General features: G+C 45.3%; 1 long non-coding RNA gene across 2 annotated transcripts in view; it reads left to right on the top strand.

Moving 5' to 3' along the window:
* Positions 1-15,607, top strand: part of LOC144579916 (uncharacterized) — a 166,976-nt gene that overhangs the window by 37,679 nt on the left and 113,690 nt on the right. The window contains exon 4 of one of the 2 annotated variants that reach the window (XR_013528613.1): positions 9,174-9,480. The exons of the other annotated variant lie outside the window; for it this stretch is intronic. This is a non-coding gene — a long non-coding RNA (uncharacterized LOC144579916). Of the gene's footprint in view, positions 1-9,173; positions 9,481-15,607 lie in introns of those variants that run through there. 2 annotated transcript variants of the gene reach the window in all.

Genomic DNA, 15,607 nt, shown 5'->3' with positions numbered 1-15,607 from the left:
AATTGTTTCTAAGACCCTGCACACAGACAAGGATCACATATCCCAGGCTGTTTCGGCTACACAAAGGTTTATTTTAGTATCCCAGTATTCTCAAAGTGTAGTATGCTGACCAGCAGTATTGGGGAACTGGTTAGAAATACAAATTCTCAGGCTTCACCTCAGATGTCCTAAACTGGAAACTGCAGGTGAGGCTCAACAATCTGCCTCAATAAGCCCCCGAGGTGATGCTGATGCACACTCCAGTTAGAACAACTGTGCTTTTTCTGTCGTTGCAAACCAGAGCTAAGAAAATTTAAAATGGTATAGATAGCATAATATGTTCATTGGTCTCACTTTATGTACTAAATTCAAAATAATGCCAATCATGATTTGTATCATTTTTAAGGCTGATGGGCCGAATGAATTTTGAAAGATATTTATATTTTACCTACTTGGTGGTGTCTTTTTAGATGGTATCACGTAGAATGCTTTTGGTTGCAGATAGCAGAAGATCCTGACTCAAAGTGGCTTAAGAAATAGGAAAACATGTGAGTTAATATGATAAGAATTCCACAAGTGGGGGCATCTGGAAAACATCATCGGGCGCACTGGGCTATTCTGAGATTCTCTCTGTTCTGGGTGCATCTCCGTGTTGGTTGATCCTGAGGATGGAGATCTTATGGCTGCAGCAGTTGTAGATATCACATCCAGACTTGACAATGCTTCGAGAAGAAACCTATTTGTGTGACTGTTTAGGACTCAGGAAGCCTTTCCTATGAGATTCTGCAAGTCTTCCACACAAGTCTCATTGGTTATTCCTAAATCACACGCCCACTTCTACAGCAGTGACTAGCAAGAAGGGAAGAACATAATTGGCCTCATCAATCTCTTGTGGTTGCTATGAGTTGAATTGTTTTTCACCACAAAATTCATATTTCAAGTCCTAAGCCCCAGTGCCTCGGAATGTGAGCTTTGTCAGAAATAGACTCATTGCAGTTGTTATGAGTTAAGATGAGGTCCTAATGAGGTAGAGTGGCCCCCTAATCTGCTATGACTGGTGTTTTTATGTAGAGGGCAAATTCAAATACTCACTCAGGGAGAACATGGAACATGAAGGTAGAGTTTGGGGTGATGCAGCAGGAGCAAAGGCATGACGAATCCTGGAAAAGCAGCATGGAGCAGCCCTTAGAAGGACCCAGTTCTGCCAACGCCTTCATCTTGGACTTGTATCTTCTAAACTGTGAGACCGTACAGTTCTATTGTTTAAGCCACCCACTTTGTGGTACTTTGTTATGACAACCATGGCAAATTAATACTATAGAGGGAGGACTAGAGGTTGGGGAATCCATCACCACAACCGCTACACCTGCCATCAGGTAGTGAAGGTTAAATGAATGTCTCTACTACAATGTGTGTCTAAAATGTGAGAAAAGCAGCATCATGAAATAGAAGATGCTCAGGCTTTGGAATCCAAAGCTCCAGGTTTAAGCTATGTCCCTGACTGGCTATGTGTCTTTAAACCCCTTAACTGTGAAGCCCACCACTGACCTGTGAGATGGGATATCAATGATCAATTATTAGCATAAAAGATTTCAAAGACATTTTCCTCCCTCAGTCCACCCATGAGAATACCCGCCAATTTCCCACCTGCTTCAATTCTATTCCTACCTCGATTCCTCTCTGCCCCACCCCACTTCAGGAGACTTTGAAGTTGTTTTTGTGGAACTAATTGAGTAGAGAAGAACAAGAGGGTATAAAAGAAAGAAGAAAGAGAGGAAGAAGTTAGCCTCTAGGGAAGGAAGTCAGTCTGTAGAATAGGGATTCAAGAGAAGGAAGGGAGGAGATGAGGGGAGATGTTGGGATGGCTGGGAGTAGAGAGAATTTTGAGGGCCTTTAGCTATTGAAGGGGCCTCAGTGAGAGTGGAGTATACGACAAGATTTAGGAAGAAGAGAAAATAGGTTTTCAAGAAGATTTGTTAGATTCTCCTTTGATGTTTTCAAAAAGTTCCGATAAATAATGGAGTTTCTGCGCTTTGGATAGAGAATGAAGTTAGATTGCACATTTGCCCTCCAGGACTACTTATTTAAAGAATTTAAACAATAATAAAAAAGATTAAACCAGCTCCTTTCCTCCAGCCCCACCCCATCCCCACCCAAGCAGCAGCCAGTTAAGAAAAGGGGTACAACTTCATTCTATGAGGTTTAAAAAGTGGCAATTGAATAATGAAATGAAGTCCAGCTTGACTTAACATGACTGGTAAAAGTTTCCAATAAGCTATTCGGATCGAAGAAGGTAAGTGCAAGAAATTCTGAGAACTGAGACAACTATGCCCCACTCTGGAGAGAAAGGAACTGAGGTAAGACTGCCTGCTTAGATACAGGATATATAGTCAAATTTGAATTTAAGATAAACAATGAGTAAGTATTTAGGGGATGCCTTATGTAATATTTGGGACATACCTATACTAAAATATTATTTTTTGTCTTTCTGAAATCCAAATTTAACTGGGAGTCCTGGGATGCAGATGATGATGGCTAATGTTAGGTATTTCACTCACATAAAAAGACCAACAGCCAGGCTTTGTATGAGCAACATGGCTGTTTATTCATCTGGGTATGGGCAGGCCGAGGACGAAAAGAGAGTCAGGGGAGGGTGGTGGGTTAGCAGTTGGTTTTATAGGTTGGGGCAAGTGGTCAGTTGAAGGTGGCAATCTATTTTAGGGAGGGGGAGGGCTTCACAGGATGCATGATCAGAGGGTAGGGGTCATCTATTACAAACAGGCATGATCATAGGGGCAAGGGTTATCCATTGCAAGCAGAGGGGAGTGTGTGGTAAATGACATAGTTACTGGGGTAGAGCTCCTGAGAAACCCAATGTTCAGGGGGTAAGTTCTGCAAGGCTGAGCAGGAACAATGGTTGCAGGTTGCAGGTTGCAGGTTGCAGGTTGCAGGGGGAGAGCAATTAGTTGAGGCAGGAACAACTTGTTTCACTTCTTTCTGTGGCCACCTGGTTACCTGTGATTACTTCAGACTTTCTGGCTCCTGGGGACCATCCAGAGGTGTACGTGAGGGTCACCAAGGGTATAATGGCCAGGCTTAGACTTGGAGTCCTGACAGCTAGATCTGGCAACAGTATGTAATGAACAGGCATAATGAACAGGCATTCTGTAGAAAATTAAAAAACAAAACAAAATGAAAAGTCTTAAATAAAAGCCCCTAACTATCCCAGAAAGACCTCAGTGGATATAGGGCTCACTGTTACCGGGGTTCTTTTCCTGAAAAGAAGCACCATTATAAAGCCTCAGGGGAGCTGCTTGTGGACTTTATTAAAATCCCAGTAGAGAGAGAGGCAAAGTCCTTCAGGCTTCATGTCACTTATAAATGAGCTCTTCTCCTCCCTACTACACCCTGAGGCTACAAAAAAATGGATAGACTTGAATTACCCCAGCCTCTAGAACTTGGAGAAGACAGACTTTAGGAACAGTAGGACGGAGTCCATAAGGAAAGTTTTACAGAGTCACCTGCATTCTAATAAGCAAAATATAAAGGTATATATCACGAATACGAAAGCAAAAACTACGTACAAGGTAAGGAATAGATGAAGAACTCCCCCAGAGGAAAACCCCAGGAATAGGAGAAAAATCTCCTCTGGTCATTTTGAGGCAGCTGGTTTTTGTCCAGATTTTTATAACAATGAAAGAAAAAGAAAAGATCTTAGATTTTTTTGTTAACTCATTGCTTTTGGGAATTTATGGTTAGGGAGATAATCACAGACATACGAGAAACAAACAGATCACAACTATATATTTTTAAGGATGTTTGTTCTACTGTTGTTTGTGATAGGTAACAAAAATAATGTATACAGTCAGGGATTGGTTGGAAATTTATGAAGTGGAATACCACGCAGTGTTGAAAAAAGAAGGAATTATACCTGCATTTTCGATTCCGAGTGGGAATAATCAGGTTATGGAACAGCATGGAAGGGAAGACTCTCCTAAGGTCTTCTGCGCACCTGTGATCACGTGCTTCTCTTTGGAAAAGTGCCCAACTGGGTGTCTGCTAACATGTTATCAATGTTCTAATTTTTTGTCATTCTCTGCACTTCTCTATATTGCATTGAAGTTTTTTACCTTTTACATCGAATATGTATCATTTTTACTTAAAACAACAACAAAAATGCTTTGCCCTCTTTGAAAAAAAAGAAAGAAGAAAGCAAGATTGTCTCTGTATCTGCCTTCTTTGAGCCAAGAGGCTTTTGAGGTATCCAAAGCACTGTGGAATGAGGAAGACCGGAAGAAAGGAGACTGGGTGATGTCTGCTTCCTAGTGAGGGGTCAAACATTTTGCCTGTCCTTAGGACAGTTCTTCAGCCACAAGCCCTCAGGTTGTCTCAGGAACAGCTGCTTGGCCTGAAGCGACCTATGACCAGCTGGACAGGCAGCTGATGGGACACTGGAGTTGTGGCAGTTGAAATGTTTTGAAAATCAGAATGGAGTCCTAAGAGGCAGCACCCAGCAGCTTATTGACTAGGCAGCCTCGGGGAATTGTCTCTCATCCCTAGCCTCCATTCCCTTGTCCATAAAATGGAGTTTATGGAACATATATTATAGGGCCATTGTAGGCATCAAATAAAATAATGTACATTAAAGATAATAAATGCCAGCTCCCTACTAAAAGTTTTTCCATTGTGCTGTTAAAATTGGACTTTCATTTTATTGATGATTGGAACTTGGGTTGAGGGCAAATGTATTTGAAAATGTTTGTGGCAGGATGAATGTCTCCCATGCCTCCCAATCTGTACCCACACACGTAGCCCTCAGCACACTTGAAGATTTCACTACTTCTGGGAGGCATAGCATTTCATTATTCATTTCCAGAACTTGACTTCTGTGTGCATTATCTTGTTCGATATGTGAGAAATAAGAGAATTTTACTGTAATTTCTATGAATAGAGCATGATTAATCAGTTGCCAGAAAATCAGAACAAAAGAGTGCTTTGCACTCAAAAGGCTCATAATCAGCAGTAAAAGGTCAGAATACCGTCTGTCATCTGAGACGGAGGGGGTTTCCATTAACCCCTCCGGGTGATGGACTCTTGGTTACCAGCTTTTCACCTCTGGATTTCAGCACAATTAAACAGTAGACTCAGCCTGCTGGTCCAGGCTGAAACACAAGTTGAGCACATTTGGTTACTTCTAGCTTATTCAGAGCAGAAATTTAGATTTTAAAAACTAAGATGAGTTAACCAGTCTTCCATGCTCTTTTGGAGGGATAGTCTGTCCAGAGGTGTGGTAGATACCTTCTCTCTAAAGTCCGTTTAACATAGGAACCCAGCAAAAAGGAATTGCTCACCAGACTAGAGCTTTGGAAACAATGTTTACAACAAGAAAATATTTTGTGGCAACTAGTATACCAAAGCAGTGAATTCAAAGAGCTGGGTTCTAGTTCAGGCACCAAGCATGCATGCCATGAATCCAGGATTAGATCAGAACAAATAGGCAGTTTTGTCTCAGCTGACAACATGTGTGCTTTTCACGGAGTTAATGTTGAAAAAGATGGATATACAAGAAACCCTAGACACATGCTTAGGCTGGAGCTTCAGAATTCAAAAACATAGGCAGAGTCATGCCATAACCTTCCTAAGTCAGAGGCCCCTGAGCAGGCATATTTCCCCTCTGTTGGAGTGGGTGTGTGTGAGTACAGGTTTGGCTTCTTGAATGTCACAAACATCCTCCTTATGAGAGGAGGGGAATGTGGAAGCTTCTAGGACCTGTGTCTTGGGTTGAATAATTAGGTAGTGATGATGCTGATGAATTAACAACCACCAATTGTCCAGCACTGAGGCCAAACTCTTCATGATTTTGGTCATTGGTAACCATGGCTTTAGTAATTCGGCCTATTGTGAGTGTGACTGTGTGTGTGTGTGTGTGTGTGTGTGTGTGTGCGCGCGCTTGCGTGCATACACATTCAGTGGAATGAGAACAGAAATAAGACATTTTGAACAATTACCCAATTAGTTGTCCCTACAATTATGGGAATGTGACATTCAGTTAAAAATGCAAGGATCATTTTATGTTAAATTGCTCATTTTGAAAGCCTCCTCCTGGCTCAGTCGCCATGCCAACTGGTTCTTAGAGTGGTGCCCATTGCTTTTGAGATGCAGGGCACAATAGTATCCCTCATACCATGCCTGAGCTGGCTTTCTTATTTAGCAGAGTTGAAAGCAGGGAGGGAAAGAGTTGTGGTTGGGAGCTGGGGGCTCAGCCAGATTGAGGATGGCCTGCCTTGGCCACTGTATCAGAGGAAATATTGCAGGGGAGAGGCAGGGCAGGGCTGGGAGACTGCCTGAGCAAGGATGTCATTGTACAGTCAGCTAGGGGTCTCTTTTCAAAGCAGGGTGATGTATGGCAAAAAATGAAAGACAAGTGAATAGGAGCAAAATGGCAGGTTCCAGAGAGTTAGCAGCACTGATTGAGGTCCAGCTGGATGCTCACCAATAATTCCTCCTGGCATCCAGAAAACCATGACAGAGGCAGAACCTAAAAACCCATCTTCCTTCTCTTTGTCTTCAAGTGCCTGTTCTCAGGGTCTGACCTGCTCACCCCCCCCAGAGCCCATCTCCAGGGCATACAAGAACCTGTTTTCTTTGGCATTGTTCCCTCCTGGCATCATGCCCACCCACTGCCCACCCATAAAGAGAACACAAGCCTGAATACAGTGGGGCCCACTATTCCCACATGTATCATTTTCACATCCTGGAGCTTAGAAAGAAGAAGCTGAGGAGAATCAGGACTTCAAAGGGCACTGGGCCTCTGCTTCTGCCTTGGGTGGTAGCTCAGATCCCAGAGCCTGGAGAGGGCTCTGCCGCCAATGAATGCTTAACAAACACAAGCTTATCTGACACAGAATTCCTGAGAAAGTGCCATCAGCCAATGCTCTTCTCTCGTGCACTATGAAATGTGGTGCTCATAACAGTCCTACTATAGGACATTAACCAGCACTTGCTTAACGCAATGGGGGCTTTCAGATCTGGGTTTACTGCAGGCTCTGCCGCTCCAAGCCAGGAAATGTGGACAGGTTCCTTGAGTGTTCTGAGCTTCAGAGAGCTTTGTCTGTAAAATGGGGATAAAAATGTTACCTACCCCACTGAGTTATTATGAGGACTGGATGAGCAAATGCATGGAGGGGTCTAGTTCCGTGCCTAACGCACAGTAAATACTCAAAAATGGATACCTTTATTACCATATATGTACTTTCACAAGATGACTGTCAAAGCTGAGACTCCTAGAGAGGATCTTTAGTCCCTCAAGCCCTGCACGCAGATCCTGGGCCCTGAGTACTGAGACAGGCCAACTGGGGCACAATTCAGCCTCCACATGGCCACCCGTGGGGTCTTTCTGAAAAGGGAGCTTGGAATTCAGGCAACAGATATGACACCCAGAGGAGTGGGGGAAGGTCTGGGGACTAGGGTTGGGCAAATGGCGTCAAAGTGCCAGCTCCTCTGTTAGCTACCTGGACCAGGAAACATCAAATTAACCTTTTTGTGCCTCAGTTTCCTCATCAGCCATTGAGATTTTGATACAACCTTTCCATCCTGGTTCCTATAAAGATTATATAAGATAACGAATACGAAAGTGCCATAAAAATGGACAGAGGCTTCATAAATGCAAGGTGGTCCTTTCAGTTACCCTGAACCCAGTGCCGTGCTTTGTAATGTCTCCCGACTTGGACAGCATGAGAGCCTGAGAGAGGGCAGCATGGCTTTCAGTGAGATGGCTGTTTTCCTTAGACCTCATTGTCCTTGGAAAGAGGTCTGGAACACAAGACAGGAAAATCCAAATTTGAGTCCCAGCTTCCCCCATCACTGAGCGACCTTAGCAGGCCCCTTCTCTGGCTTCTCACCGAGGAGAGGGAGTAGTGTCAGACGACCACGGAGGCTTTCACAGCTTTAGTTCTGTGACTTTTATTGAACTCCTTATCCCTCTAGCCAGAGATAACCAGGTTCCCCTCATAGTCTTGAGTTAAAAAAATAAAAATAAATGCTTTATTGAGGTGTAATTGGCAGATGATAAACTGAGGACTCCCACTTCTGGCCAAGGTGGAGTATCAGGGGTTAGAGTTTGACCCTGTAGGTCTTCCATTGCCTCATGTTTTAGAAAAAATGGAACTGCTTCCTGGGTCCTGATTAGGGAAAGCAGCACTATTTTTTCTAATTATCCTGACATTTCTGACAAGGCCATTGTTCTTTAATCCTAAAAAGATTTGAAATCGTTCTAATCTGGCTGGGTTCATGTCACATGGCACTGGCTTCCGGGGTTTCCATGAGCTAGAAGTGCACTAACATTCCCCAAAGGTCACCACAGGCCTAAGAAAGGGCCTCCGGACCTGTGATATGGGAGAGAAAGAACTTTGAGAGAGTGACCTTTACAAAATTGTACCGAAATCCTTGGAATCCTCACTGTTTCTGCAAAGAAGCAGGTTTTGTCCAGCTCTTCCAGGCTCCCTGAGAGTCAGCAAGACCCAGGAAAAGTGGAATGAGCCAAACGGCAGCAACGCCCAGAGCCCTTCGAGGAGGAAATCTTGTGGACAGCTCAACTGTCCAGAAGTCTGTTAAGTTGGGGTAAGATTAATCCTATACTTGGATTATAAGGCAAAAAAAAAAAAGGTCTTTTTATCCAATTTATTCCAGGAAGTCATCAGCCATGTGGTCAATCACTCTGTGTTCCCTGAAAATAATGTTATCAAAGAATAATCCACAAGCCAGGAAAAGTCTCCACATTCTCTGCACCAGCCTCTCATTCTCTGCCCTGGTGATGTTTGGGGCCGTCCTGCATGTTGTAGGATGCTTAGCAGCATCCCTGGCCTTTACCTACTAGATGCCAGTAGCGCCCCAGCCCATTTTTGACAACTGAAATGTCTGCAGACATTGCTGAATGTCCTCTGGGGGGCAAAATTGTCCCTGGTTGAGAACCACTGCACTAGGGTGATATGGCCCTGTTTTGGTTTAAAACAAGACAGTAATGACAGACTATTGTTTTAGCCACCATTTATTGGGTGACTGTAACATGCCAGGCACTGTGTAGAGCATGTTACAAATAGAGTATCATTCCTCTGTGGCCAGTGGATCACAGGGAACTCTTTCATTTGAATGAGAAACACATAAATCATTGACTTTGGGTCTTCCCATTTCTTCAGTTAATTCGCAGGTTCTCCCTCTGCTTGCCACTCGACCCAGCAAGGAGGAGAGGCAGGGATGACAGGGAAGAGATGAGTCCTGGCCCTGTCACTTCTTAGGGGTGTGCTTTTGAACAACCTGCTCACTATGTTTGAACCTCATTCTTCTTGTTTATAAAATCAGGACAATGACACCTGCAAGACGGTAAAGTTAAAAAACAAAATCTGTGAAGAGGTAACTTGCCTCTTTTACTTACCAACGATTTCCTCAGTGCCTGGCCACTGGGCCTGGTTCATACGAGAAGATCAATAAATGCTCCTTGAATGAGTAGGTGGATGGAAGAAATGTGTGGCTTCCATCACAGGCACTGGCACTGATATGTGCTTGATAAATACTGGCTGGCTATGAGTGATGCTGACGGGCAAAGAACAGAGACACCAGCAATGGAGAAGAGGACACAAAAGAACTGCCTCAGCCCCTGCAGAGTTTCTGATCGGGGAGGATGGGAACAACAATTAACAATAGTTATAGATCATTAAACAGTTCCACGTGTGAGGGCACAGTAAAGAGAAGGCTCAGAGTCCCCAGTGCTCACACTCACACCCAGCCACAGGCAGGCGACGCCCTCGGCTTGCCCAGGCCACAGGCCACACCCCCAGCTTGCCCAGGCCAGGGGGTCTGCGGTGAGGCCAAGGACCTGGGCTCTTGAGAAGTTTTAAGTTGGAAAACATTGTTTTTTAAGCTTCAAACAATGAATCTTACTAAGAGAAAACATTTCCATTGAGCTTTGAAACAATAGGAGTTAAAAATAATTATGCTAATAAAATAGTCTTTTTATTAGCATAACAACCCTGTCAGGGGCTGCCTTTTGTGTGGAGGGACTTAGGGCTCTGGAGACAGACCCCCTGGGTTCAAATTCTGCCTCTGCTACTTGCCGAATATGGAACTTTGGCTAAGTATTTCACCTGATCTGAAGGGCATCTTTATCCTAGTCCTGGAAAGAGCTCGAATAAGGACAGAGAAGGTGCTTAACACAGGATTAAGCCTACAACCTGGATCTGTTCCTTGCCTTGAAGACCAGCGGAGGGCCCAGGATAAGCCTCCTGCGTGTGCACTAGCTCTGCTTCAATTGCCTGTTGTTCTAAATGAATCTTTCTGTGCTTCGGAGAAGAAATCAACAGAGGCTAGAGAAAGCCCCTAGAGTCTGTCTCAGGTGCTATTGCTCTGGCTGTGGCATGCGAACCCTGGCTAGTCAGGACACAGTTCCCACCTGCACATTATTTCAATCTTTGCTGGTGAGGAGCAGGTGCTTTCCAAGCTTCTCCTTTCTCTTGCCCATCATTTACTTGTTCTAATCTTTCTCCCTCCTCTTCGCTCTCCTCTTCTTTCTTCTCCCTTTGCCTTATCCTCGTCCCTGCTTTCCCCTCTCCCATTCTTTCCCCCTCCTCTGCTCTTTCCTCCTCTCTCTCTCTTCTCCCCTCCTCTTCCTTCTGCTGTTCCTCTACCTTCCTTTTCACTTCCCTTTCCTCCTACCTTTTCCCCTCCTTTCCCATCTTCTCTTCTCCTCTACCCCCTTATCCCTTCCTCTTCACCTCTCCCCTTTCTTTCCCTTCCTCTCCCCGCAGCGTTCTTTCTTCTCCTACCTCCTTTCTCTTCTCCCTCATTCTCCCCTCCCTTCCCTTCTCTTGCTCCCCTTATCCCTTGTGACATCATCATCTCCCAGCCTCAAAACTGGCAATGACTGCTTCATCAGCTCTGGTCCCAGCCCAGGCCTCCCTCCCTCCTCAGCCTGCAGCAGCTGCTGGCCTCCTAAAGGGAGTAACAATTAGCCATTGGAGGGTGGCAGTCGGTGAGGAAGACAGAGCATGCTGGCCTTTGCAGTCATTGCTCTGTCACCTCATGTGCAACAGGCTTAAACCAATATGTGATCTTCCCTCTGGCATCCCCTTTCCCTCTGCCACTGCTGAGCTGTGTTGTGTGTATTTGACCTCTCCCTTCCCCACACCCACAACCATCTTTATGCACTGTACACCCATTGGCTAGAGCAGCAGCTCCAGGCACCTCTCTTGTTCCTCCCTTCCTTCCGGTGACCACTCCCTATCCCTAATGTGAGTCCCTCACTGCTTCTCCCTTGAAATACTTGAACCTGAGTCCCTCTCCTCACCTTCATTTGTCCTTTCAACAATGGCTGGAGTGCATTCCTGGTTCATGTTCTCCTAGGGATGAAAAGGGGTGACATCGTTCCTCTTCATCACCCTCTAGAACAAAAGATAGGTTAATAGGAGAAAAGCATAACACATTTATTTAATCAAACTTTTATGTGATATGGGAGACTTCAAAAATGAAGTCCCCAAGACTCAGGGAGAACTGTTTTTTATGCTTAGGTTTGAGGAAGAGTGGACAGCTGTGTACTTTTTGTACTGGACAAAAAGGGTCTAATCCAATAGTGATAGGCTGAATGGGAAAACCCAGCAAGGCCTGTCTGTTGAGATTCTTCTTGGCCTCTCGGTTGTAGCATTTCTTCCTTCTAGGTATTATGCAGACCCCCTCTGGAATGAGGGCCTTATGATCTAATATCAGACAAGGGTAGGTCAGAGAATTTCTCTATGGCCAGTTTCTAGATAGAAAGGCAGGAGGAGATCAGAGTAATATTTCCAGGGTTCATTGCTTTCTTTGGAGGAGAGGGGTTTCAGTTTTTCTGACCCATTCAGGGGAAGTGGAATTATGTTTCTGTGACTTGCTTTGAGGGAGAATGAGAGGTGAGAGATAGGAAGCAGAAGGTCAAAGAGTCTGTGGTTCTGAGGCTGCTTCTGAGGTCTTTCCAATGTCCTTTTGTTCCAAGTACGCTGCACACCAAAATGCCATACTTTGGGGTATCATTTTCTGAGTCACAGAATCCCAGATACATCACTCTCCTCAGAGGCTCTGGCTCCCACGGTGCACTGACTGAGGCCAAACAAATCTTCATGACATACCGAGCCTGAAAGAACAGTCCCCCCCACCAGATCCCGGTCCTCCTTCCTTCCACCATAGGCAATAACTCCCACCCCACCTCTCCCCAGCCCTCCTTGCCTTTTTCTGCCTTGTGCCTTTGCTTCTGCTGGTTCCTTCTCCACTATATGCTGTTCCCATCACCCACCCCCATTATCCAGGGCCTAAACATGTCCCCATTATGCAGCTTCACTAGACAGGGTGACATCACTTCTCTTATAGGACTTGCTGGACACAGCCGGGGGCCCTAATAACGCATTGGCAGAAGGATGGGTGAGTGGTTCACATGACCTTTGACCACTGACTTTACTTACCTGTGGAGGTGGACTTGGGCTTTTGCTTGAGAATGTGGGTGTACACATGTGTGTGAATACATTTAAAATGATCATGCTTTGGATGAACAAGTCAGGGTTTACCAGTGTACTTGCTAAGCACCTGCAGTGGACACACCTGGGGAGCTTGAAACAGTCCAGAGTCCAGGGCCCTGTCCCTGACCTCAGAACCAGATGAGCAGAGCAGGGGAGGGGGCAGGAATCTGTGTTTTTAATAAGTCCTTCTGTTTAATCTTCACATTTGGAAATGACTTGAGTAAGTGATCTCAATTTAAAAACTCTTAGAAAGCAAAGAGTTTTCATGAAGGAAATCATCACCTCATCATATATGTATGAATATGGATAAATATATGGTACTGGGGAGGAGAATCTGTGTATAGGGAGACAACTGATTGTTGTTTCAGGCACTGTATGTACCACAGGGTCTTATTCAATCCTTACTGCTCACTATGAAGCAGGTTCTATAATCCTCACTTTACAGATGAGAAAGTGGAGGCTCAGAGAGGGGAAGTAACTGCTGCGTAGTCACAGAGCTGGAGAGTGACGAGGTCTGTGTTTGAATCAAGGGCTGATGCCAAAGCCCAAGCTTGAGTCACCCTGCAATGCTGCCCATTTGTGAGCCTGGATTTTTTTTTTTTTTTTTAACTTTCAAGGACAGGGTTTCTTTAACTTTGAAGAACAGACCCCACTGGTTAACAGCTAAGCCCAATGTCTCTCATGATGCTCCCTAAAGGTGGGGCTCTGAGATTCCAAGAGTGCTTCCCACTGGCCTTCCCCGTCCTCAGTATAAGCCCCAGATGAGTCTCAAGAGTTAATCTCTTCTATTCTATCCTCACTAGGCTTGTTGCTGGAGTGAAGCATTCCTGCCATGGTTTGGTTCTGAAACAGACTGAGGGAACAGAAATATGAGAGCTGCAACTTGACTTAGCCTATCCACAGTGAGTGCTGGAACGAAAAGTAGGCCCTGGCCCAAAACAGATGCCCAGGCTTTTCAATGGGACCTAAAATTTTACTACTCTGAGTTCAGATGCATCTTCTTTGAAAAGAATTATCAGTAAAATGAATATAGCCGCTACCAGTCTTTCATACTGTATGTAAGCGAATTCATTCAGTTACTTTTCATTTGTGGAAAAAAGTACACTGAGAATATCACATTTGGAAAATGAGAGATTTGAATTATATTCTTTCTACCCATAATTGAAAAAGTGGTATGCACGTGTGGGGAATGAGTTCACTGCCTCCAAACACCTTGTGGATGTGAAACTCTGCTGGGTGAAGGGGGTTCCATGGTTTCAGGCTGGGTGTCTTTGCTACGGGACTTTTCAGAGCTTTAAAAATGCTAATTCTCATTGTGAATTTCTAGGAAGGATATATAGTTCTCCAAATTTCTAAAGTTTATTTGATCATAAACCTTTTCACAGAATCTTAGGGACACTTCGCAAAACCCAGGATCAAATATCATTAATAAATACTAAGCCCTTACCTGTGCAGAATATTAACCCCTTACCTGTGCAGGAAACCCTATTGAATGACTCAGTCCCCACTGAGTTTCAGACACAACCTCATTCTGTTTCTTGAGGGACAGAAGAGAGGTCATTTGAGCCTGTGGTGAGCAAAGGTAAGCCTGAGGGGAGTGATAGTAGTGGGAAGGGGCTCTTGGGAAAGCTCTGGGAAGGTGGGGACAAAGGGACCACGTCATTGGTCCCTCTACTTGGTCCCTGGCTGCCCCAGGAGAGGGGTCCTGCACCTCCTCAGGTGGCTCCCCTTCCTCCCCAGTGCCTCTCACTGACTTCACCAAAAAGGCCTCGCATGTGAGAGGACTCCGCCTCCTCTGTTTTCCCAGCCAGCATGAGGCTCCAGCCAGCACTTTCCTGGCTCTCTTTCTCCAGAAACATGGCGTGGTTGTTTGGGAGCACAGCTTGCCCGGAGGCCCATGGCATGGTGGCTTGATCAAAGGGCTTGAGCCAAGGCTGGCCCTGGGCCACATGGCTGCTTTGCAGCCTTTCTATCCATCCCCCTAATCACATTTAGGATATTCAGGAACAATGAAAAGATCTGGTCATTCAAATCATACCAATGTGTGCTAACACTATGCACTACCCCTGTGGGGATAAACCTGCTTTACAAAGGGAATGCTTGCCTAATGGTGGGACAGAAGGATGAGGGATAGCCTTTCACCTGCAGGACCCCATGAACTTAGGACCCTGGGAATGATCCATCACAAATCTGTCGGCATTAACCACTCTGTCCTTCCAGGCGTGCTTTTCCATCTGTGTACCCAGCAGCAAAATACAATTCTGCTCAGAGTAATGAACCTAATGTTCTGAAGGCACCAGAAGGTTGTGGAAGTATCGACCTATCTCTACTTAGCATTTGCTTATCAGGACCCCTGAGACTGTGGAGAGAGTAACTCAGCAGAAGGACCAGAGCTAACAGGGACTGAACCCTTACCACATACCAGGGCCCGTTCCAAGTACTTTGCATGTATTAAATTGCTTAATTTTTCTTCCTTTTTTTTTTTTTTTTTTGAGACAGAGTCTCACTCCATCACCAGGCTCCAGACTGGTGTGCAATGGCGCGATCTCGGCTCACTGCAACCTCTGCGTCCCGGGTTCAAGCATTTCTCCTGCCTCAGCCTCCAGAGTAGCTGGGATTACAGGCACGCACCACCACGCCTGGCTAATTTTTTTGTATTGTTAGTAGAGACAGGGTTTCACCATGTTGGCCAGGATGGTCTCGATCTCTTGACCTTGTGATCTGCCCACTTCGGCCTCCAAAGTGCTGGGATTACAGGTGTGAGCCACTGTGCCTGGCCAAATTGCTTAATTTTCACAGTGATCCAGCGGAGATGATAGTTTTGTCTCTTCTCCATATTATGGCAGAGGAAAATGAAGACAGAGAGACCAAATGACAGGCCCATAGTCACCCAGCTAATAAGTGAAATGGCAGGAGTTGAACTCAGGCCTCCTGGCCCCAGAGCTTGTGGCACCTAGCATGTGGCCGTGGTTGAAAAACCACACTGAATTTGTGTAGACATGTGGTCAGTGGCCCCCTCTACGGCACAGGGCTGATGGAGAGGGCTGGCTTGGGCCAAGAGCAGCTGGCACTGCAGATCTGTTGGAATAGCTCTG

This window comes from Callithrix jacchus, chromosome 17, assembly GCF_049354715.1.
Source record: "Callithrix jacchus isolate 240 chromosome 17, calJac240_pri, whole genome shotgun sequence".
NCBI classification, from domain to species: Eukaryota; Metazoa; Chordata; class Mammalia; order Primates; family Cebidae; genus Callithrix; species Callithrix jacchus.
This window is presented reverse-complemented; position numbering and strand designations above follow the sequence as displayed.